This window comes from Bufo gargarizans, chromosome 3 (genome assembly GCF_014858855.1).
Source record: "Bufo gargarizans isolate SCDJY-AF-19 chromosome 3, ASM1485885v1, whole genome shotgun sequence".
Lineage (NCBI taxonomy): Eukaryota > Metazoa > Chordata > Amphibia > Anura > Bufonidae > Bufo > Bufo gargarizans.
The window spans coordinates 450243007-450269483 of NC_058082.1; positions in this window are offsets into that span (position 1 = coordinate 450243007).

Below are 26477 nucleotides of genomic sequence, written 5' to 3' on the forward strand. Positions count from 1 at the left end.
TTTGAGTGTTTTTATTTTTTTTATTTTTTTATTTTAACAGAATCCCTGTAGTTTAGCCTCAAAAATGTGACCTTCAAGCTCAGTGCTTAGATACCATAATAATACCAAGCTCTGTACTTATATAAGGTAACAGAACCAAGCTGTGTGTATAGATACAGCAACAGAACTCTGTTACACACATACCTCTACACATGCCAGCACTATTTCATACACACACTGTCATACATGCAGACACTCTTACACACACACGCTGTCATACATGCAGGCACTCTTAGATACACACACTGTCATACATGCAGTCACCCTTTCATGCACACACTGTCATACATGTAGGCACCCTTTCATTCGCACACTGTCATACATGCATATACTCTTACATATACACACTGTCATTTATGCAGGTGTAACACCCCAGAGTTGTTTTACGACACTCTTCTACCCCGCTGCTGTCTGTTAAGAGCATTTACCTTGTCATCTGATATGATATTACATCATGTCATTCACAAGTGTGCATAAACCATGTTAAATGTAAATTATTGTTATAATTTTCCATGTTTACCAGCAGGTGGCAGCAATGCGTTGGTATAGAATTTGGTATAGAATTAGTTTCAGTTTAGTACATCTAAGCTGGATTAGGGTCATTCCAGCTTAGCTCCCCCTCTGTGGAGGTGTGGACTATTCCCACAACTTACACCCTGGGTGGAGAAGGAAGTTAGGGGTAGGCTGCTAGGGGTAGGGTGTGTGTGTTAGGAGCTCCCCGATAAAGGGAAGAAAGCCAGGATCTTGTCTCGCATGAGACATTGATCAAATCCCCAGCCTGAGCCCTGTAGCCTCAGCTGAATAGAGCAAGCAGATAACCTCCAGTTCCAGGAAGAAAGCATTCCCTGAGAATATAACTGTGAGTAAAGTCCAGAGACTCAGGAGATGCCATATTCCTCCTCAGCTAGTCAGTCCCCATAAAGCAGAAGGTATAAAGAAAGTGCAGAAGCCAAATTCCTGCCATTGTTTTAGAGCTACTAAGCAGATGTCCTTTCCTGCAAGCTCTAGTTTATAGAGCAGAAGATTAATTCCTGCCAACCATTGCTGAAAGCCTGCTGGGACCTAAGAACAAAGTAGTACCTTGTTTGGATACAAGTTACCCTCAGTAAATAGGGGTTTGAACTTTACCAAAGGTCTGGACATCAGTTTCTGCTGCAAAATTCCCTCTATTACTCCTCCTATCACTACACTCCAATTTATTGCAAGTGAGCCAGGAGCCAGGAGTCCAGCCGTACTCAGATAGGAGACACCGGTGACCGTTGCAGTGACCAGGAACGGGTACGCTAACGCCACTTATGCAGTGGGTCAGGATATGGGTTGTTTAATGTTCTGTATTTGTCGTGACACCAATTGCAGCATGCCCAGGGTACTATCACAGGGCTCTTCAAAGGTGTTATAACGCACGTCCCAGAGTAGGAATGCCAGAGTGCTGTAATGGCTTATAATGTCTCTGTAGGATAGTGGTAGTGGTCTACCACTATCCTACAAAGACATTATAAGCCATTACACCACTCTGGCATTCCTACTCTGGGACGTGCCTTATAACACCTTTAAAGAGCCCAGTAATAGTACCCTGGGCATGCTGCAATTGGTGTCACGACATGCAGCACTCTTACATACACACTGTCATACATGCAGGTACTCCTACATACACACACTGTCATACATGCAGGTACTCCTACATACACACACTGTCATAAATGCAGGCACTCTTACATACACACTGTCATACATGCAGGCTGCCTCATTGGAGGAGAGGCTGTCAGTGCTATTGACTGACAGGTTCTAGTCCAATCAGCACTCCTGGTCATAGTAAGGCTGTTAATTTAATTTACATAAAATGGCGGCAAAATGCCTCATTTTTTGCTGCGATTTTATGAAAATGAGATCATGTGGAAACAGCCTTACTGACCAGGAGTGCTGATTGCACAAAACCTGTCAGTTCCCATGAATCAGCGCTGGTATGGAGCCCTCCTTCTCATTTAGGATGAATCGCATGCAGCATGCATCCTACAGTGTACAGGGGACAGAGCTTATCGCAGACAGCTCCTAAGCAAGGAAGCTCACTTGCTGGTTTGGAAGCCCACCGAGGAATTCCCATGCTTTCCGGTGGTCCAGTCCGAGCCTGGTGGTAGGGATCCGGCAGGTGCACCAGGCTGGAGCAGGAGACTAAGTGGGAAGTTGGAGAAGGCGCGTGCGATTATGTCAAAGGAGTCGGTTAAGTGGCTCACTCAGCCTTCCACTTCTGCACCCTCCTCATCTTCTGTATCTGCACCCTTCTCACTCTCTGCTGTGTGCACCCCCAAAGACACCACCACCACCAACATAGCCTCTCCACTCGAGTCAGAGGAATTTTTTCCCTATTCAGTCCCAGACCTTACCGATGCGCAGCCATTCTTGGCATCGGATGCCACCCAGCGGTCTGACGACAGTACCCAGATCAGCCCAAAGAGGGTGTTCCCGCTGTTGCTGCCCACTCCGAGATCTCTAATATCATTGGTGGTAAAGGTGACGATGATGACTTGTCAATGGACATCACGTGGGTTCCCGCAAGAGAGGAAGAGGAGGAGAGTTCAGATATGCAAATGTATCTGGAGTGAGCCATCCACCATGCACGGTCACATTTTGTGCTCACCGGACGTCGGCACATGGCTCCGCAGTGTGGACTTTTAACGTGTCAGCTGCTGACAATAATGTTGCCATTTGCTGCCTGTGCTGTCAACGCAGAAGGCACGGTAAGCTCAAATCTCACCTAGGGACAACCGCCTTAGTGGTCTACCACTATCCTACAAAGACATTATAAGCCATTACACCACTCTGGCATTCCTACTCTGGGACGTGCGTTATAACACCTTTAAAGAGCCCAGTAATAGTACCCTGGGCATGCTGCAATTGGTGTCACGACATGCAGCACTCTTACATACACACTGTCATACATGCAGGTACTCCTACATACACACACTGTCATACATGCAGGTACTCCTACATACACACACTGTCATAAATGCAGGCACTCTTACATACACACTGTCATACATGCAGGCTGCCTCATTGGAGGAGAGGCTGTCAGTGCTATTGACTGACAGGTTCTAGTCCAATCAGCACTCCTGGTCATAGTAAGGCTGTTAATTTAATTTACATAAAATGGCGGCAAAATGCCTCATTTTTTTGCTGCAATTTTATGAAAATGAGATCATGTGGAAACAGCCTTACTGACCAGGAGTGCTGATTGCACAAAACCTGTCAGTTCCCATGAATCAGCGCTGGTATGGAGCCCTCCTTCTCATTTAGGATGAATCGCATGCAGCATGCATCCTACAGTGTACAGGGGGCAGAGCTTATCGCAGACAGCTCCTAAGCAAGGAAGCTCACTTGCTGGTTTGGAAGCCCACCGAGGAATTCTCATGCTTTCCGGTGGTCCAGTCCGAGCCTGGTGGTAGGGATCCGGCAGGTGCACCAGGCTGGAGCAGGAGACTAAGTGGGAAGTTGGAGAAGGCGCGTGCGATTATGTCAAAGGAGTCGGTTAAGTGGCTCACTCAGCCTTCCACTTCTGCACCCTCCTCATCTTCTGTATCTGCACCCTTCTCACTCTCTGCTGTGTGCACCCCCAAAGACACCACCACCACCAACATAGCCTCTCCACTCGAGTCAGAGGAATTTTTTCCCTATTCAGTCCCAGACCTTACCGATGCGCAGCCATTCTTGGCATCGGATGCCACCCAGCGGTCTGACGACAGTACCCAGATCAGCCCAAAGAGGGTGTTTCCCGCTGTTGCTGCCCACTCCGAGATCTCTAATATCATTGGTGGTAAAGGTGACGATGATGACTTGTCAATGGACATCACGTGGGTTCCCGCAAGAGAGGAAGAGGAGGAGAGTTCAGATATGCAAATGTATCTGGAGTGAGCCATCCACCATGCACGGTCACATTTTGTGCTCACCGGACGTCGGCACATGGCTCCGCAGTGTGGACTTTTAACGTGTCAGCTGCTGACAATAGTGTTGCCATTTGCTGCCTGTGCTGTCAACGCAGAAGGCACGGTAAGCCCAAATCTCACCTAGGGACAACCGCCTTATGAAGGCACCTGGCCTCCCATCACCGAGCCCAGTGAGCAACCCACAAAGCCACACTCCCGGTGCTCCACATCCTGCCTCTTCTCCTTCTCCCCTCTCCACCCATTTGTCCTCCACTCCACCTTCCACCGTGCCATTGTCACTTTCATCTGGCAGAAGGCAGGCTTCTGTGGCCCAAATGTTCTAGTGTAAAAGTTGATGATGCCGGATCACCCTCTTGCCCAATGGCTGACCGCTGGCTTGACGGAATTGCTAGCCAGCCAACTACTGCTATATAAACTGGTGGACTCGGAGACCTTTAGAAAATTTGTGGCCATTGGCACACCGCAATGAAAAGTCCCAGGAAGGAAATATTTCACCCAGAAGGGCATCCCAGAGCTATAAGTTAATATATATCTCTGGCACACAGTGTTGGTACCAGGATACATCTGCAAACACTGGCAAGGAAAGTACATAACTTTTACTGCCCACTGGGTGAACCTTCTGATGGCCGTCAAGCATGTAACCCGTGGCACCCATGTGGATTTGGTGTTACCGCCATGAATTGCATGCAGGCCTACCTCTTGTTCTCCTCCTTCTCCATCCTTCGTCTCCTCCTCGGCTGACTCCTCCTATTCCATTGCTACCGCCTCTTCCGCCCCATCCCCCCAAGCTCCCCAAAACCTATTTGACGTGCCAGGTGAGATGTTGCCATGCTGTTCTGTGGCTGTTGTGCCTGGAAGCCAAGAGCCACACCGTTCCTGCACTGCTTTCAGCTCTGCGGTCACAGATCGAACAGTGGCTAACCCCGCTCAATTTGACAGTTGGCAAAGTGGTGTGCGATGCATGCAGACTTCTGCGGCCATTTGATGAAATCACCAAACTGGTCAGTCGCAGCCAGGACACTATTAGTGACATCGTACCTTACACCTTGATTCTGGAGCGTGCATTGCGTCGTGTCATTGATCAAGCCGTCGAGGAGCAGGAGCTGGAAGATGAGGAAGTTGCAATGCTGAATACATTCCCAAGTGGGGCTACTCCATCTGAGACAAGTCAGCAGGAGTCTGAAGAGGAGTCAGAGGAGGATGGTGGCTGGGGGGAGGAGGAGGAGGAGGATGAGTAGCAAGAAGAGCAGGATTTGAGGGGGACTTTAAACTTTTTGGGGATCCCTGGTGTTGTCCGTGGCTGGGGGAAGGAAACCGAGGACGACATTCTCCTGGGCGATGAGCAGGAGCCAGTCCTCTCCACTGCTTCCAATTTAGTGCAAATGGGGGCCTTCATGCTCTAGTGTTTGAAGAGGGACACCCGTATAAAAAGCATAAAGGGCAAGCACCAGTACTGGGTGGCAACGTACTTAGATCCCTGATACAAACACAAAATGGCGGACATGTTACCAGCATCACAGAGGGCTGTCAGAATGCAGCATTTCCAGGCCTTGCTGCAAGAGATGCTGCATTCTGCTGTTGTGGGCGCTGGCAGTGGAATTTCCACTCACTGTGAAACAAGTGCGGGTACCAATCCTACCGTGCCTGCAAGAAGAGGGCGGTTTGAAGATGTGTTAGTCACTTCAGATATGAGATCATTCTTGCAGCCAACCCACCGACAGGTGCCCTCTGGATCCAGCCTCAGGGAACGCCTAGACCTGACAGATGTCCGACTACATCGGATTAACGGCCGGTTAATGTACATACAGCCACATAATCACTTGTTCTTTTCTGTCAGGTGAATGCTTAATTTTTGGGACTTGAGCTGTCTCAACCCGAACTCCAGACTGGGTGGTGTAAGGGGGAACTACTGGTGTGGGTGAAGTTGGGGGCTGCCAATCAGGGTTTGCCAGCACCTCAGGGACTCTAGGGGCTCTACGGGCCTGTCTGTGCGGTGGCTGCGATGGGGGAACTAATGCACGTGCCACCGTACCAGCTTCAACTGCCCTTCTGGTGCTCGCCACTTCACCATGTTGTACGGCAGTGCTGGTACTAGGTCCAGGATGGGCTGCGCTGCTGGTGTATGCCTCACCACGTAATCCGACAGGGCCGGCCCCACTCTGCTGCCCTTGAAGCGGATCCTGCGCAATCTGTGGTCTAGCAAAACGGGGCCGGGTACGCCTGGTGGTATCAGGGACCTCAACCTCATCATCCGAACTTTGGGTCAGACTGCCACTGCTTTCTACAGGTTTGTATTCTGACCCGCTGGATTCGTCAGATGAGGGTTCCCATTCCTCATCCGACTGGGTCAGAAGCCTGTAGACCTCTTCAGAAGAATACCCCTTACTTGCCATTTGGTCAACTAAATTTAGGGGGTATTCCCTGAGACTACCCAAGAAAAAAAGCAAGCCTGTCTTACAAATGGGAGGCTAGCGAAGTACCGGAGGCCGCTGCGATTGATAAAAAATATCCAAACTTAATTTTTTATCGCCGCAGTGCTTGTGTAGTGATTGCGCAGTGATTAAAAAAATGTAAATTTTGTCACTGCGGCGGGGCGGGCGGGCGTGGGTGAACGCACTTGTGGGCGACCGATCAGGCCTGAGCGGGCAAACACTGCGTTTTGGGTGGAGGGCGAACTAAGGTGACACTAATACTATTATAGATCTGACTGTGATCAGTTCTGATCACTTACAAATACTATCAAAGTACCCATGCTGATTAGCGATACGCTAATCAGCGAATCAGTGACTGCGGTGCGGTGGGCTGGGCGCTAACTGACGCTAACTACATAACAAAGGGGCCTAAACTATCCTAAAATCTAACCGTCAATACTAGTTAAAAAAAAAGTGACAGTTTACACTGATTACTTTTTTCCCTTTCACTAGTAATTGACAGGGGTGATCAAGGGGTTATTTGGGGTGATGGGGGGTGATCTGGGGGCTAAGTGTAGTGTTGGGTGTACTCACTGTGATGTGTGCTCCTCTGCTAGGACCAACCGACGAAAAGGACCAGCAGAGGAGCACAGAAGCCATTTAACACCTTATATTTATAAATATAAGGTGTTAAATGGCTTCTGATTCATTTTTTCAAAAGTCACCAACCTGCCAGCGCTGATCATTGGCGGGCAGGCTGGTGACGAACTTCTGATGTAACAATTCCCGAACCGCACTGCGCATGGGCGGGCCGGCTCTGCCAAGATGACGCGCCGGCGCATCTAGGAGGAATAACGGGGCCGCCGCCAGGATGCAATCCTGCGTGCGGCGGTCCTGAGGCGGTTAAAATACATATTTTTTTGTGGGACTTTTTGGAATTGATTCCCCTCTGGTATGTCACTGTCAATGTTGTGGGACTATTTGTTCACTTCTAGTAAGTATTTGGTGGCTGCAAATATGAGCTGAAGGTTTTTCAGGTTCACCTGCCATCAAAGTCAATGAGGTCTGCCGTGAACACGCGTTTCACGAACATTTTATCGTAAACAAATCAACATATTATGCACGTTGATTCTCATGATTTTGATAAGATACATTCAGTAGCTGTATATTACAAAAACAGATTTAAAATCCAAAAGAAGATGACATTTCTAGAGTAGTTCCATATGTGGACATAAGAATCAAGGGGAAAACAAAGGTAGAAAAAGAAAAGCGGGCTAGAAAGAAAGTAACAGAGAATGTTGAAAGAGGAATGAGTGTTGTTTCCAGCAGTGCCATAGACTTTAAAGGCATGCTGGACTGCCACTCCATTTAATTCCAACTAGCCATGGTCATGCGACTAGGTGGACAAGAAACTAGGGTTTCCTATTCTATTGATTGGTGGGAGGTAAAAATTTATTGCAAAGGATTATGTTATGAAGCTTCCCTTGCACATTAGATTATTGTCAGCTGGCCACTCCGGTATCTGAACAACCTAGTTTGTAGGGGGAGGCCTCTGACTGTTCCCTGACAGACTGTTCCAGAAAGATAAACCTTACCTTTTGTTCTCCTGGGTGATAGACTGGCATTGGCTTTCTCTACACACATTGAAAACATATATACACTCAGCCGAGCCAAATGTGTCTATGAGGGAGTTAGGAAAGAGAGCTGTCACCCAACAGCTATTAAAGGTGTATGAGCACAAGGAGGATGAAATCAATTTTATAGAATCAGAATTAGAACTGAATTTTAGGAAAAAGAGATACAGACAGAGATTCAGATGGTCAATTTGGTCAAATTTAAATATATTTGCTCATCTGCAAAGAGTACTTTTACTCTACAATGCTGCAGAATTTCACAGTCAACATAGATTTAAAAAGGGCTAAGTATGGGGGGAAATGTCTTCCACTATCCAAAAATAAGGAGAAGCCTGTAAACCTCTGTACCTAATTAGGGAGACAATCTGCTGTCAGGTTCCCTTTAAAGGGGTTCTTCATGAATGATTTAAAATGGCTGCAAGCAGCCTTTTCTAGAGTGTGAGCAGGACTTGTTGCTTCCACTTACAGAGCTGCCTGGGGTGGAAGCTGTACTGTCCCATTTAATGGTTTTCAACTACAATTCATTTAACTGCATTCTGTGTTATATATATTATGTTATATATGTTACATATGTATATTTGTTAACCACCATACTTTGTATACTTTGCTGCCATCTAGTTGCCATTATTATAGTTGGTTTTATATAAGTTATCTATGCTGAGATTTTCATGATATTCATCTTGTAACTCCTCCTCTTCTGTGAGCTCACAACCTTGTTTCCCTCAGTCTGTTCCTGTTTGTCAGACATGTATCACAGAGATAGAGAATCAATGATAAATCCTCTCTCCATCATAATTTCTCAAGGCACATTCAATAAATGATCTAAAGGCATACCCATTGCATCTCCCTCACTGGAATGCAAAATGTGACAGGTGTCTCTAGGAAAAGGATTATAGCGAGTTCACTATCTTCCATTGCTTGAGAGACGAGATAGACTCTCACACTAAGATAATTCTCTCATGTACATCGGTGGCAGAATAGTCAAAAGAAACATGTCTCTAGCATCTACAAAAGACTAATGTTCACAAAAATCTATTTGGATTTCTCTGTTACTGGACCAAAGCAAATGCATTATGTTTCTGACAACTCATATGTACAGGAAGCTAGCAGTCACTGATAGCCGGACCCCTGCTGTATGCGCTGGCATCGGTGAAAACACTGATGCTGGCGCATTAACCCTCGCACTGCCATGGTCAGCGCTGACTGCGGCACGTGCGGGATCTTGCCGGGTGCGGTGTGGCCATCGGGTCCCCACCCTGCTGTGACGGATACCCGATGGCAGGGAAGGAAGCCCAATGCCTTCCTTAGGCATTATGGCTGCCTTCCGTAACAGCCTGTGAGATCCAGCCCCCTGGATCTCACAGGAATCAGGCTGTAGGTGTATTACATTGAGTAATACACTTACAGCCAATGCATCACAATACAGAAGTATTGTGATGCATTGTAAAGGTGATCAGACCCTCAAAAGTTGAAGTCCTAGAGTAGGACAAAAAAGAAAGTTAAAAAAAGTTACAAAACTAAAGTTTTGCAAAAAAAGTGTAAAGTTTCAAGTAAAAAAATAAATAAGCATCCTTTTCCCAAATTAACCCCTTAAGGACTCAGCCCTATTTCACCTTAAGGACTTGGCCATTTTTTGCAAATCTGACCAGTGTCACTTTAGGTGCTCATAACTTTAAAGCACTTTGACTTATCCAGGCCATTCTGAGATTGTTTTTTCGTCACATATTGTACTTTATGACACTGGTGAAATTAAGTCCCAAAAATGGTTTTTGGAAGCCAGACTTTGCTGGACTGTTTTTTTGACACCATGTCCCATTTGAAGCCCCCCTGATGCACCCCTAGAGTAGAAACTCCAAAAAAGTGACCCCATCTAAGAAAGTACACCCCTCAAGGTATTCAAAACTGATTTTACAAACTTTGTTAACCCTTTAGGTGTTGCACAAGATTTAATGGGAAATAGAGATACAATTTCAAAATTTACCTTTTTTGGCAGATTTTCCATTTTAATATATTTTTTCCAGTTACAAAGCAAGGGTTAACAGCCAAACAAAACTCATTATTTATGGCCCTGATTCTGTAGTTTACAGAAACACCCCATATGTGGTCGTAAACCGCTGTACATGGCAGGGCACAGAAGGAATGGAATGCCATACGGTTTTTGGATGGCAGATTTTGCTGGACTGGTTTTTTTGTCACCATGTCCCATTTGAAGCCTCCCTGATGCACCCCTAGAGTAGAAACTCCAAAAAAGTGACCCCATTTTAGAAACTACGGGATAGGGTGGCAGTTTTGTTGGTACTAGTTTAGGGTACATATGATTTTTGGTTGCTCTATATTACACTTTTTGTGCGGCAAGGTAACAAGAAATAGCTTTTTTGGCACATTTTTTTTTTGTTATTTACAACATTCATCTGACAGGTTAGATCATGTGGTAATTTTATAGAGCAGGTTGTCACGGACACGATGATACCTAATATGTATAATTTTTTTTTTTATTTATGTAAGTTTTATACAATGACTTAATTTTTAAAACCCAAAAAATGTTTTAGTGTCTCCATAGTCTAAGAGCCATAGTTTTCAGTTTTTGGGTGATTATCTTAAGTAGGGTCTCATTTTTTGCGGGATGAGATGACGGTTTGATTTTGGGGTGCATATGACTATTTGATCGCTTGCTATTACACTTTTTGTGACGTAAGATGACAAAAAATGGCTTTTTATATACCGTTTTTATTTTTTACGGTGGTCACCTGAGGTGTTAGGTCATGTGATATTTTTATAGAGCCGGTCGCTCTATAAAATACGATACGGACGCGACGCGGCGATACCTAATATGTATACAGACGCGACGATACCTAATATGTATACTTTATTTTTATTTATGTAAGTTTTACACAATGATTTCATTTTTGAAACAAAAAAAATAATGTTTTAGTGTTTCCATAGTCTAAGAGCCATATTTTTTTCAGTTTTTGAGCGATTATCTTGGGTAGGTTTTTTGATCACTTTTATTACCTTTTTTTGGAAGTAAGGTGGGAAAAATTTCAATTTTCTCATCGTTTTTTTTTTTTTTTTTATGGCGTTCACCGTGCGGGGAAAGTAACATGACCGTTTTATAGATCAGGTCGTTACGGACGCGGCGATACCTACCGTAATATGTGTAGGGTATTTTATTTTTTCAATTTTTATTTAGTGATAAATGTTTTTTTTTATCTTAACTTTTTTCATTTTTTTTACCCAGACCCACTTGGTTCTTGAAGATCCAGTGGGTCTGATGTCTGTATAATAAAGTACAGTACTCTATATAGTAGTATAAACGTAATAACAAGCAATCAAAAAGCGGCATTTACTCCAAAATGATACCAATGAAAAATACAAGTTGTCCCTCAAAAATCAAGCCCTCACACAACTCCATAGAAAAAGAAAAAAAAAGTTATGGGTCTTGCGAAGTGGCAATGCAAAATCATTTTTTGGTTAATAAAAGGGGTTTTATTGGAAAAAAAAGTAGTAAAACTTAAAAAAGTATTACTGTAATCGCACTGCCCCAGAGAATAAAGATATTATGTTATTTGTACCGAAAAATGAACGCCGTAAAATTTATAATGTAAAAACGCAGTGGCAGTATTGCTATTTTTCCCCATCTCCCTCCCAGAAAGAGTTAATAAAAGTTAATCAGAAAGGTATGTGTACTAGGGTTGTTGCGGGTATCGAAATTTCGATACCCAATCGATACTTTTGTCCCGGTATCGATACGATACCGGGATTTCCGTTTTTTCGATACTGGGCTGCGCTTCTGCGCAGTCTAGTATCTCTGAACATGAGCGCGCTGCTGTCGGCGCGCTCATGTTCTCTCTCAGCAGCACGGGGAGAAGGAAGCTGTCCTCCCTCCCCCTGTGCTGCTGCTGCTGCCGCTGCCACCAATGAGAAGCGAGGGGCGGAGGAGGGGCGGCAATGAGAAGCGAGGGGCGGCAATGAGAAGCGAGGGGCGGAGGAGGGGCGGCAATGAGAAGCGAGGGGCGGAGGAGGGGCGGCAATGAGAAGCGAGGGGCGGAGGAGGGGCGGCGCCGGCAATGAGAAGAGAGGGGCGGAGGAGGGGCGGGCGCACTGCGCCACCAATGATAGGATTATTTCAACACAGAGCTGCGCCCAGCGATGCCCCAGCACTCACCATTAGTCCTGGGCGCCGCTCCGTTCGCCTGCAGTGCCCCATTACTGTCTCCTCTCCTGCTCCACATGCTGCTGATTACTATCGGAGCGATGGGAGGAGACATCAGCTTCACTAGTGGGCGTTCCTTCTCCCTGCGCTGCGATTGGACAGCGCTACAGCCAGGGAGAAGGAACGCCCACTAGTGAATCTGATGTCTCCTCCCATCGCTCCGATAGTAATCAGCAGCATGTGGAGCAGGACAGGAGACAGTAATGGGGCACTGCGGGCGAACGGAGCGGCGCCCAGGACTAATGGTGAGTGCTGGGACATTGCTGGGCGCCGCTCTGTGTGGCCTGATAGTGAAAGTCTGGACTCATATACAGTAGTCAGTCTTTAACACATACAGGAGGCAGGTGCCGGCAGCAGAATCGCATTGCCGGCACCCTGCCCCTGACAGGGAGCTGCGATCAGCGGCAGTTAACTGCCGCTGATCTGCCAGTACCCGCCTCCTGTATAAAGAGGTAGTTATCATTGCCCCCCCCCCCCCCTCAACCCACCCACCCCATTAAAATCATTGGTGGCACAGTGTGCCGGCCCCTCTCAACCCCCCAGTATTAAAATCATTGGTGGCAGTGGCCACAGGGACCTCTCTCCCCCCCCCCCCCCCCCCCTCATTGGTGGTGCAGTGGCAGCTTCTGATCGGAGCCCCAGCTGTGTAAGCCTGGGGCTCCGATCGGTTACCATGGCAGCCAGGACGCTACAGAAGCCCTGGTTACCATGGTAACATCCCTGATGCTGTGTGCACAGAGCAGCAGGGACAGTGTGGAGTCCTATTCACCCTGATAGAGATCTATCAGGCTGAATAGGAAAAGGGATGAAAGATCCCAGGTTCTAGCCCCTAAGGGGGAAATAGTCATTAAATAAAAAGTGTAAAAAAAACAAACAAAAAACACTAAAATATGAAGTATAAATCACCCCCTTTTCCCAATTTCACATATAAAATATTTAAATAATAAACATATTACATCGCCACGTCAGAAAAGTCCAAACTATTAAAATATATTAAAAAAAATCTAGGCGGTGAACGCCGGAACAGAAAAAATAAAATAAAAACTGCGCGATTCGCCATTTTTAAAAATGAGGAATGCACGTGGCTTTTTTTGTTTATTTTTTTCGCGTGGTATCGAATGGTATCGAGTATCGCAATACTTTTTCATGGTATCGAAACCGAATCAAAAAATTGGTATCGCAACAACTCTAATGTGTACCCCAAAATGGTGCCATTAAAAACTACAACTTGTCCCGTAAAAAACAAGCCCTCATAAAGCTATATAGACGAAAAAATACAAAAAGTTATAGCTCTTGCAAGGAGACCATGAAAAAAGAAAGAAAAACGCTTGGTCATAAAGGCCCAAACAGGCTTGGTCACTAAGGGGTTAATTATTATGGATGATGTATTAATAAAGATATATATTTTTCCATAATTCTATACTGTGTGGTGTGGAATTCCTAATTGGAGTAGTGGCTAAAGCAATTTGATGTTGAAGCTGAGACTATATCCTGTTGGTGTCACGGACGGTGTACAGGAAACAAGACAATGCAACATGCATATATGACTCACTGGATCCAAAGCTAAGGAACCAAAAGGGAGACCCCTGCACAAAACCTGGCACTTTCCCTGGCTGCTCAGCCTATGCAAAAATCCCAGAGGTGGATGGTTGCATATCCACATACCTCGACTATATAACACCTGAACACCCTACAATAGTGAGGGGACACGACCACCGGCTCCCTACACCAGACACGGAGGGAGTCAGGGTCACCTGGGATCCAGCAAACAGAAAATAACAGATAAATGTACAGCACTTAACTTAGTAGCAGACTGGGAAATAGGATCAGCATGCACACACACTCCAGGAAGAAGTATAAGCCGCCCAGTAATGCATTATGGGGAGGAATTTAAAGGGAAGCAATCAGTCCAACTACATGACAGCTGAGAGAGGCTAACGAGATGAGGAACTGTACACCTAGAACAAAGAAAACTCAAGGAGGAGGTTCTGAAAGGCTTCTGTCAGAGCTTCTCAGCTGTCTGGTTGTGACAGTTGGGTTATAGACAAAGTAGAAAGCTGAACCAATAGTTCCTAGCTTAGATGTTTTACTGTCACGGATGGTGTTGCAGAAAGCTGGAACTTATAAATAAACATCTGACTGGCTTGATCCCAAACTAAGGAGCATATGGATGAGCCCTATAAAACCCCTAGAGCTCTCCCTGACTGCTATGCCCATGCAAAGGTCTTTATGGTAGACGATTTCATGTCCACGTACCTCATACTATGTGACACCTGAAAACCCTATAATAGTGAGGGGACACGACCACCGGCTCCCTGCACTTAATAGGGAAGGAGTCAGGGTCACCTAGAATCAAGCCAGCAAGGAAACACAAATAAAGGAAACAGACTTATCTGAGGAAGCAGCCTCCAGCAGTGAACACAATCCAGGAAGAAGTATTAACCACAAAGCATAGGCGTTCGCACGGGGTGTGCCAGGTGTGCCTGGGCACACCCTAATCAAGCCGACTTGAGGTTTACAATGTGCGGCACTGCAGGCAGCAGAGCAATACAGCTGATGCCTGAAATCTCCAATAACAGAGCTCTGTACATTACAGAGCTCTGTTATAAGGGAGGAGGCTGCTGATTGGCCAGTATCAGCTGGCTGCCCTGCTATTGGCTGATCCTCTCACACCCCCTCCTCTCGGGAGCTGAACACAGCAGCAGTAGCTTCCTTTTCAGTTATTATGAAGACAGGAAGCGCGCCACCCCTGCTGCTGATGAAGTGCCAGGGACAGCATAGGAATGGAGCCATCACCATGTGCCCAGGTGAAGTGACAAGGTGAAGTGTCCTGCAGGCTTCTATCTACTGCTGGGTGGGAGCTCCATGTGGAGCTTTATGAATTGAAAAACTAATAGCCAAGACAGAGGCTAAAAGAAACCTGCTTCTGACCCTTATGTTAAAACATAACTTTCATTTGATTGCTTTAACACCTAATGGGAAAAAATCATTTTAAAAAGCTGCTGTTTCTCTAGATGACCTTATAGTAGTGGTAATAGAGTCTCAGGGGTCTATAAAAGCAGTTACACTATTTTTACAGACCTTTGAGAGTCTATTAACACTACTATCAACATAAGGTCATCTAGAGAAAAAGCATTTTTTTTTTATTCTTTTTTTTTTTTTCCGTTTAGATGTTAGAGCAATCTAATGAAAGTTATGTTTTAACACCTAAAGGATTTTTTTTTTTTTTAAACCTACTGTTTCTTTACATGACCTTATGTTGATAGTAGTGTTAATAGAGTCTCAAAGGTTTGCAAAAATAGTGTAGCTGCTTTTAGGCTGGGTTCACACTTGAGCGCATTTTATATGCGCGTTTAACGCGCGTTTTTACGCGCGTTTTTTGCAATAGTAAACGCGCGTTTGACGCGCGTTTGTGTGATTGACTGCAGTGTCCTATGGCCACAAACGCGCGTCGAGAAGCTCAAGAACTTTTTTGAGCGTAGGGCGTTTTTCATCGCGTTTGAATGCGCTGTAAAACGCTCAAGTGTGAACCAGGGCCATAGGGAAGCATTGGTTTTCATGTGTTGAGCATTTTACAGCGCGTTTGAATGCGCTGTAAAACGCTCAAGTGTGAACCCAGCCTTATAGACCCTTGAGACTCTATTACCACTACTATCAACATAAGGTCATCTAGAGAAACAGCAGCTTTTTAAAAAAAAAAAAAATTTCCTTTAGGTATTAGAGCAATCAAATGAAAGTTATGTTTTAACATAAGGGTCAGAAACAGGGTTTTGTTTAGCCTCTTGGTTATTAGTTTTTCTATGTAAGTTCTCTGGATCAATGAGATTTTTTCCCCCGTATGGTTTATATATGGAGAGCAATGTCCAGTGATAACAGAGAGGACTATACTGTATATTGTACGGGATGGTGCAGGGATTATACTGTATTGTATGGGATGGCGCAGTGGTTTTTATGCTCTTTGATGTGACAATTATCTTAGGTTTTCCTATCGCCCACCTTTGATGGCGCTGTGCCCAGCTCTGAGCCGATCCCGCTCAGCAGCTGCCAAGGCTTAGAGGAAACACTGGTTCTGTCACCCCCGTGCTGCACTTTTTCGCCCCATAAGATGCATTTTTTCCCCCAAAAGTGGGGGGAAAATGCCCCTGCGTCTTATGGGGCGAATACTAATCAAGTTATTAGTACCAGAGGGCCAGGAAGCGCTATACTCACCTCTTCCTGGTCCTCATGCGCTCCACTGTGAAGGCTGCACACAGTGTGAGGCCGCGCTGTGACCTCACACTGTGCGTGCCCACACAGCATACTGTACAAGAGGATTACCGAGCGCGAGCGGTGAGGAGCGGCAGCGTCCGGAGCAGGAAAGTGTTTTTCTGGGGGCTGATATGAGGCACTGGGGCTCTTATCTGAGGTCTGATTGGGGGTCATTCACATTGGGGTCTGATCTGAGGTCTTATTGGGGTCTTATTGACATTGGGGGTCTGATTGGTGGTCTGACCTGAGGTGTAATGATTTTTTTTTTCTTATTGTCCCTCTCTAAAACCTTATAGGGCGAATAGAGCGTCTTATAGGGTGAAAAATACGGTAAGTTTAAAAATGATTTCTTCTCCCTTCATTATATTGATAGTGCAGGTCTGTATGTATACAGAGTGTATTTGTGTATATATATGAGTGTGTATGTGTATATAATATATATATATACATACATACACAGGTGCGTGCGCTGCGTCTGTGTTTGTGCTTTAGGGTGCACACCCTAATGCAATAGGCTGCGCACGCCTATGCCACAAAGTGAGGCAGTATGGGAGGGAATATAAAGGGAGACAATTAGTGTAAATAGGTGACAGCTGGGAGAAGGAAAGGAAATGACAAAGTGAAACCAAAACAAAGAACTTCATGCAGGTTACATGTCACATTGATGCCAAGATCCCAATAGAATATATTCTAAAAGGTCCCTACTTTCTCTGAACCATGTGGCCTAATATACAACAGTTATAGCAGGAAGGAAATTGGTCACCTACAATTTCTTTCTGCCAGTTTAAACCAGATAGTGAAACATATACTTTTTTCTAATCATTTTTTTTCTGATTGTAGATTTATTTCTTTATCTCCTGAACATGATTATGGGGTCGGCCATCTTGCCTGAGCTGTTGTTAACAGCTTTCAGACATATGCTTTACAGTAGACACTCTGGGCCATAGACACAATCGACTGGAGAAAACCACATTGACTTTTATGGAAGTTTTCTAGACATGCTCTATGACCTGTGCAGAGGTCAGGTAGGAGTAGATAAGCTTTGACAATCATCTATTGTGAATGGTGGATCCTGTGTTATCTATATAGTTGAAATCTGTCATCGTAATCCTGCCTGTGAAATAATAAGATAACAGCTGAAAAGTTATCTGTACAGACCATGAAGTAAAACCTTTTATTAGACTTTCTGGCAACTGTGAAAACTGCAGGAGTTTAGATTATTTTTTAACTATAGTAATGATAAAAATGTAAATTAACATGACCAATTAAAAAATTTTAATTTGAATTCATGTTTCTTGCCGTACTGTATTGAGCCTGTTATTTTAAATGTAAATTAAAATTCTGTGCAACATAGTAACATAGTATGTAAGGCCGAAAAAATACATTTTTCCATCCAGTTCGGTCTGTTATCCTGCAAGTTGATCCAGAGGAAGGCAAAAAAAAACTCTGTGAGGTAGAAGCCAATTTTCCCGACTCCAATCAGGCAATCAGAATAACTCCCTGGATCAACGACCCCTCTCTAGTAGCTATAACTTGTAATATTATTACGCTCCAGAAATACATCCAGGCCCCTCTTAAATTCCTTTATTGTACTCACCATCACCACCTCCTCAGGCAGAGAGTTCCATAGTCTCACTGCTCTTACCGTAAAGAATCCTCTTCTATGTTTGTGTACAAACTTTCTTTCCTCCAGACGCAGACGATGTCCCCTCGTCACAGTCACAGTCACAGTCCTGGGGATAAATAGATGACTTGTAGACACTTGCTTAATAAAAGTCAGGCATGACTCACTTTTCATACCTCCTCTTACAGTATGAAGACATTACCCCCTTCACTTTATAAGGATTTTTCGAACATCCATCCTGACACTGTTCCACACAGATGTCATGACAACATGGATGAGATCCACACTTTAAAAAAAAATAATCAGCTTAGCCCTTGTGATCCTTGTCTTTAACCCCATAATAATAAAGAGAATACTCCAGCACTGTGCGTCAAGGCTTGTTTATTTTGGAATGCGGCGTCGTGACGTTTCGGCCAGAACGGCCTTTATCAAACTATGTGACAAGAAATTCAAAGAAGCAATAATTACAATGGTGCATAAAATCCAACACATGGTGAAAATTATGAGTCATAGTATTGTAGGATGATAGAGAACACAGATGCCCATGAAAGCGTTATGTACAAGAAAAACAGAAAAATAAACAAACAAAAGTCCAGGAAAAAAACATCAAATACAAGTTAATTTTCATAGTAGGGTGAGTATAATACTCATATAGTCGAGGGAGGCCTGTGGGGGTGAAATCGGTATATTGTAGTTAAGGACAAATTCTATATATAGAGCATGATAAGTGAATCTCATACACTATATATATATATATATATATATAGATATAGAGAGAGAGAGAGAGAGAGAGAGAGCATAGGATTAGGAAAAAGGCCTATGGAAGTGCAACCTGCTGCAAAGTACTATAGAGGACATGATCACACATAGTATCGGCTTTTTTGAAAAAAAAATAAAAAATTGTATTCTCCATACTCCATATTGGGCGACTGTCTTATGTAAGAGCTCATTTTTTTTCGGTATGAGATAACCGTTTGATTGGTACTATTTTAAGGTGCATATTACTTTTTGGTTGCTTGGCATTACACTTTTTGTGATGTCAGGCGTCAAAAAACAGTTTTATTTTATTTTTTTACAGTGTTCACCTGAGGGGTTAGGTCATGTGATAGTTTTATACAGCAGGTTCTTATGGACGTGGTGATACCTAATATGTGTAATTTGTTTTATTTATTTAAGTTTTACACAATAACAGCTTTTTTAAACAAGAGAGACATAGTTTATTTTATGGGTGATTGTCTTAGGTAGGAGCTCGTTTTTGGCGGTATGAGAGGACAGTTTGATTGGTATGATTTTGAGGTGCATATGACTTTTTGATCGCTTGCTATTACACTTTTTGTGATGCCAGGTGACAAATAATGGCTTTTTTTATACCGTTTTTTTTTTTTTTTTATGGTGTTCACCTGAGGGGTTAGATCATGCAATATTTTTATAGATCAGGTCATTACAGATGTGGCAATACCTAATATGTACCGTATTTTTCGCCCTATAAGACGCACCGGCCCATAAGACGCACCTAGGTTTTTGGGGAGGAAAATAAGAAAAAAAATATTTTTAACCAAAAGGTGTGCTTTTGGTGGGTTTGGAACTAATGGTGGTCTGTGGGTGGCACTATTACTGAGGATCTGTGAAGGACACCGTTATGGGGGGGATCTGTGGATGACGGACACTGTTATGGGGGGGATCTGTGCATGACGGACACTGTTATGGGGGGATCTGTGCATGACGGACACTGTTATGGGGGGATCTGTGCATGACGGACACTGTTATGGGGGGGATCTGTGGATGACGGACACTGTTATGGGGGGGGATCTGTGGATGACTGACACACTGTTACAGGGGGGGATCTGTGGATGGCACTGTTACGGGGGGGATCTGTGGATGGCACTGTTACAGGGGGGGATCTGTGGATGGCACTGTTACAGGGGGGGGTCTGTGGATGGCACTGTTACAGGGGGGGGATCTGTGGATGGCACTGTTACAGGGGGGGGGATCTGTGGATGGCACTGTTACAGGGGGGGGGGTCTGTGGATGGCACTGTTACAGGGGGGATCTGTGGATGGCACTGTTATATATGTGCCATCCACAGACCCCCCCACCCCATAACAGTGCCATCCACAGCCCCCCAGCCCATAACAGTGGCATCCACAGACCCCCCCCCCTTAACTGTGCCATCCACGGATCAGCTCGCCCGCCCGCCGCCGCCCCCGCCTCTGCCGCCCCCAGTATACTAATATTACATGTCTTATTCAATTAAAATGTATTAGATATGCCCCCTCACTCCTATATTGCTAATCGTACCTTACATCCTATTCCTAGCTTCTGTAATGCAGGCCGGGCGGCCGGCGCGTCACTCGCTGACGTCACTTGCCTGCGCCGCCTGCTTCATTCATAAAGTAGGCGGCGCAGGCACGTGACATCAGGGAGTTATGCTGCCGCCCGCCCGGCCTGCATTACAGCACCTAGGAATAGGATTTAAGGTACGATTAGCAATTTAGGAGTGAGGGGGCATATCTAATATATTTTAATCGAATAAGACATTTAATATTAGTATATCGGAGCGGCGGGGCGGGGCTACAGTACATTGATTGCACCGCCCCGCCGCTATTCCCGGCCCCCAGCTCCTCCTCCAGTCCCTCCCCCGGCCCCCGCTCACGCTACATCGCATCCAGCGATGTTAAATTGTCCGCATTCGCCCCATAAGACGCAGGGGCATTTCCCCCCGATTTTTTGGGGGGGAAAGTGCGTCTTATGGGGCGAAAAATACGGTATTTTTTTTTATTTATTTAAGTTTTACACAATAATATAATTTTTGAAACAAAAAAAAAATCATGTTTTAGTGTCTCCATAGTCTGAGAGCCATATATATATTTTTTTTTTAGGGCGATTGTCTTAGGTAGGGGCTCAATTTTTGCAGGGTGAGGTGATAGTTAGATTGGTACTATTCTCGGGGGCATATGGTTTTTTGATTGCTTGGTGTTCCACTTTTACTGATGTAAGATGACCAAAAAAAAGTTTTTTTAGCATAGTTTTTATTTAAAAATGTTGACGGTGTTCACCTGAGCGCTGACCTCGGCATGTTAAAGGTTTAATCCGGCCGGCATCGCCATATACAGTGATGCCGGCAGAAGCAGCAGGGGCCCGGTTATCAGAAACAGCCAGGCCCGTGCTGTGGATCAGGCGGGTGCAGCTCCTGCACCTGCCCGATCCCATCACATACATGCAGGTGGGAATGTGGTAAGGCACCACACTCCCCCACGTACATGTATGTTACAATGTGGGAAGGGGTTAAATAAAAATGGAGTAAATAAGTTTGCAATGACTTGTCTGTTCATTTTAATGTTTTCCTTGCAAAAAATGTCATGTGCCCTTTATGATATAGTGTATCAAGAGACAGGTGTATTTTAAACCCTTCCATACTATGAATATTTGTCAGCAACCTAGGGGACTTCACCATATTAACTTATATTGTTCCTGAGTTAAAAGGAATGTGCCATCAGAAAAGGACCTGCTGCTCAAATCACTTTTTTATGTTTAACATATTTGTAAATTATTTTTGATTCTGTTATTTTTTATTTTCCAAGTTACTTTTTATATTTAAACTAAAACAAAAAACCCTGCCGTGTTTGCACTGGCCACTATGTCTAATATTGGTGCCACTTCTTGGCTTGTGCAGATCATTTTATAAGTCATGATCCACCATTCACAATAGGTTATTATCAGAGCTTATCTATTCTTTCCTTGTACAGTGACCTCTGCACAGATCACAGAGCATGCCCGGAAAACTCTCCTATAGATGTCACTGAGGTCCCCTCCTGTCTATTGTGTCTATGGACCATGGGGCTGATGTAAAGCAATTTTCTTAATGCTTTCTAAATGCTGTTAAGAACAGTTCAGGCAAGATGGCAGCCCCCGTAATCATGTTCAGGAAATTTAATGTAAAAAAATCTAAAATCAGAAAATAAAAACAGATTAGAAAAAAAGGACATGTGTTACTATCTGGTTTTAATGGCAGATAACATTTTTGGAGACAGATTTCCTTTAAAGGCCAACTTTGCTAGGTAGTGCATTGCTGTTACCTAGATTCATACAGTGTGACAAGGGGCTGAAACATCAGCCGTGTGACTCTTTGTGACTTCTCCCCCATTTGTATTGTATCTATGGTAACCAGTGATGTGATTACATACATCATAGGTTTCCTGTGGGGAAGGGTCTGATGTTGAGAAGACACGCTGTGTGTCACAATGATCTAATTGGCAATATAACATTATAGTTACCAGTGATCGTTATGAATAGAAATGCAAAGACCCTGTTGAGTGGCAAAATAAATATATTCATAAAAGTAAAGTGAAAAATATAACTCTATCTAAAGGGAACCTGTCACATTGAACATGGTGTCTGATCTGCAGGTAGCATGTTACAAAGTGGAAGGAGCTAAACAGACTGATATATAATTTGTGGGAAAAGATTCAGTATAACTTATATTTTATTCCTTGAAATCCCTGTTATTTCTATATGCACGGTCCTAATTAGTGGCTTATAGTCTTCCATGTATGACTTTCACTGATTCGGACCGCCCACTGGACTCTTAAACACTGAAAGACCAGGGATTTAAATGACTAAGTTACAGGTTATACTAAATATTTTCCCTTAAAACAAGGGGAGGGAGATGCATTAATGCTTTAACACCACTTTTGTGGTGTTGAACAGTTGCAAATTACGATGCCTGCCATATTTGTGCCATAACTTGTTAGGTCTTGAGCTTATGGACACTTTTATAAAGTGGTGAGAAAAGAGGATGGGCTTAACGGCATGGGGCGGAGCTTCTGTGGGCCACTGACTTTACTAGAAGCTGGCATTAGTTATAGCTCAAGCCTATGCCAGCCCCTGACTGGCATAGATTTGGGTTTTTGGTGCATTGACGGCAAACAGATACACTTAGTTTATTTTAAAAAAAATTATAGATTTTGATATTGAGGACCTATCCTCAGGATAGGTCCTCAGCATCTGATCGGTGGCGATCAGACACCCATTTGATTCAATCGGGCTAAGTGCGATACCAAGCACAGCCGCTATACAATGTACAGAACTGTGCTTGGCCAGCTGCACGAAGGCTTTGCCGTCTCAAACAGCTGATCATCGGGCGTCCACTGTATTGGACCCCCACCGATCAGATACTCATGACCTATCCTAAGAATAGTACAAACAAAAAGATAACGGCAGCATCTCCAGCGACTTCTTTATTGGACAGACTTCACAGAAAGTGTGCCATTAAAATAAACAGCAACGTTTCGGCTACTACATGGCCTTTATCCAGCCTTGGAGTCTATCAAGCCTATCAAGTCGCTGGAGATGCTGCCATTACCTGTTTGTTTGTACTATTCGGTGGGCTTCTGAGGATCTGTGGCCGTGGTTTGGCTGATGCATTCCGGTGTGGCCATTTGATCGTCTGTGGGTGCTGCTCTACATCTACTATTCTCACTATCCTGAGGATAGGTCATCAGTGTCAAAATCTCGGGAAACCCCTTTAAGGGGCATCTTTATCTTAATAAGTTAGGTGGATCTCACTCCACGCACTGGGCATCAAGAACTGGCATATGAGAGCTCTAGTCTTAATAAATCTTCCTAAATACATCAATATGCTCAGCTCTATAACATACTGTCCACAGAAAGAGCGTGTGTATAATGTGATAGGTTCAGTTTAATTAAAAATATATACAGCACAGTTTGTAGTCTGTAGCCATGGAGAAGGTTCTCTATAGTATTTGAAATTGGACCTCAGTGGAATATTTTTAACAAAAACAAAAAAGTAACTTTTTTTTTTTTTTTTTAGATATACTGCAAATGAGTACATAACCTTAAAGGGGTTGTTTACCTTTGGGAATCTCTTGGTTAGAAACCACCCTGATAATGGACCTACAGAGGAAGGTATACTTACCTACTTCTCACAGTGAGGTTCTGGCTCCTTCGCTCCCCCACCACCAGTGCGTCTGTCTTGTCTCCGCGTGTCAAAATCCTGTTTGATGCAAGTCATGTGCCATAGGCAGAGACTGTCTGCAGCGGTAACAAGTCCCCCACGTGTTACATCACTGGTTTATGTGATGCATAACTGCGGCCAGTAATTGGCTGCAGCGACCAGAGGGAGGGGGGGTTGAGGGGGCCGCAATGAGCCAGAAACCAATGGTGGGGATCAAGGAAGTATTCTTCCCTCTGCAGGTTCTGCCACCGGTGAAGGGAGGTCTGCCAGAAATACCCCTGAAGGTGAACAACCTCTTTAAAACTGTTCATCAGCACTTCCATAGAATGTCTCCATCAGGTGCAGTCTCCACCTGCAGTAAAAGAATGATTGCTGTTTATTTTTTAGGCTAATGTAGGGCCTACGTATTCCTCAGCACTATTCAGAGATTGCCGTCCTTTTAGGTCCTGGCTTCACCTGGCTCATAATCTAATGTCCCTATCTCAGATACACATGGTCAATGTCACAGAAAGCAAACTGTCACTCAGGAAGTGACTCAGTTACACTGTGACAGTGACTGTCACTCACTGATAGCCAAGCAGCAGGCAGTGAAGTGCTATGAGAGCCAGGCTAAACAGGTGGCAGCCAGGATGCTGGTGAAGGATGACCAGAGACAGCACTGGCCAGAGGATGCCATCTCTGCCCATCTCTGCTGTCCATATACCAGGCCTACTAGTATTACCCCTTCATATACCGCCTTCCCGTCTGGTCAGGGTGACCAGGCGGTATATGAAGGGGTAATACTGGTGGTAGGCCTGGTATATGGACAGCAGAGATCTGTATTATTAGTATATATAATGCCCCGCAGTATTATTAGTATACATAATAGCCTCCTCTGTATTATAATATATAATGGCCCCCTCTGTATTAGTATATATAATAGCCCCCTCTGTATTATTAGTATATATAATGGCCCCCTCTGTATTATTAGTATACATAATAGCCTCCTCTGTATTATAATATATAATGGCCCCCTCTGTATTAGTATATATAATAGCCCCCTCTGTATTATTAGTATATATAATGGCCCCCTCTGTATTATTAGTATACATAATAGCCTCCTCTGTATTATAATATATAATGGCCCCCTCTGTATTAGTATATATAATAGCCCCCTCTGTATTATTAGTATATATAATGGCCCCCTCTGTATTATTAGTATACATAATAGCCTCCTCTGTATTATAATATATAATGGCCCCCTCTGTATTAGTATATATAATAGCCCCCTCTGTATTATTAGTATATATAATGGCCCCCTCTCTATTATTAGTATATATAATAGCCCCCTCTGTATTATTAGTATATATAATAGCCCCCTTTGTATTATTAGTATATATAATAGCCCCCTTTGTATTATTAGTATATATATAGGCCCCCTCTGTATTATTAGTATATATAATAGCCCCCTCTGTATTATTTGGATATATAATAGCCGCCTCTGTATTATAATATATAATAGCCCCCTCTGTATTATTAGTATATATAATAGCCCCCTCTGTATTATTAGTATATATATGATAGCCCCCTCTGTACTATTAGTATATATAATGGCCCCCTCTGTACTATTAGTATATATAATGGCCCCTCTGTATTATTAGTATATATAATAGCCCCCTCTGTATTATTAGTATATATAATAGCCCCTCTGTATTATTAGTATATATATGATAGCCCCCTCTGTACTATTAGTATATATAATGGCCTCCTCTGTATTATTAGTATATATAATAGCCCCCTCTCTATTATTAGTATATATATGATAGCCCCCTCTGTACTATTAGTATATATAATGGCCCCCTCTGTACTATTAGTATATATAATGGCCCCTCTGTATTATTAGTATATATAATAGCCCCCTCTGTATTATTAGTATATATAATAGCCCCCTCTGTATTATTAGGATATATAATAGCCCCCTTTGTATTATTAGTATATATAATGGCCCCCTCTGTATTATTAGTATATATAATAGCCCCCTCTGTATTATTAGGATATATAATGGCCCCCTCATATTATTAGTATATATAATAGCCCCCTCTGTATTATTAGGATATATAATAGCCCCCTCTGTATTATTAGTATATATAATAGCCGCCTCTGTATTATTAGTATATATAATGGCCCCTCTGTATTATTAGTATATATAATGGCTACTCTGTATTATTAGTATATATATGATAGCCCCCTCTGTACTATTAGTATATATAATGGCCCCCTCTGTACTATTAGTATATATAATGGCCCCTCTGTATTATTAGTATATATAATGGCCCCCTCTGTATTATTAGTATATATAATAGCCCCCTCTGTACTATTAGTATATATAATGGCCCCTCTGTATTATTAGTATATAT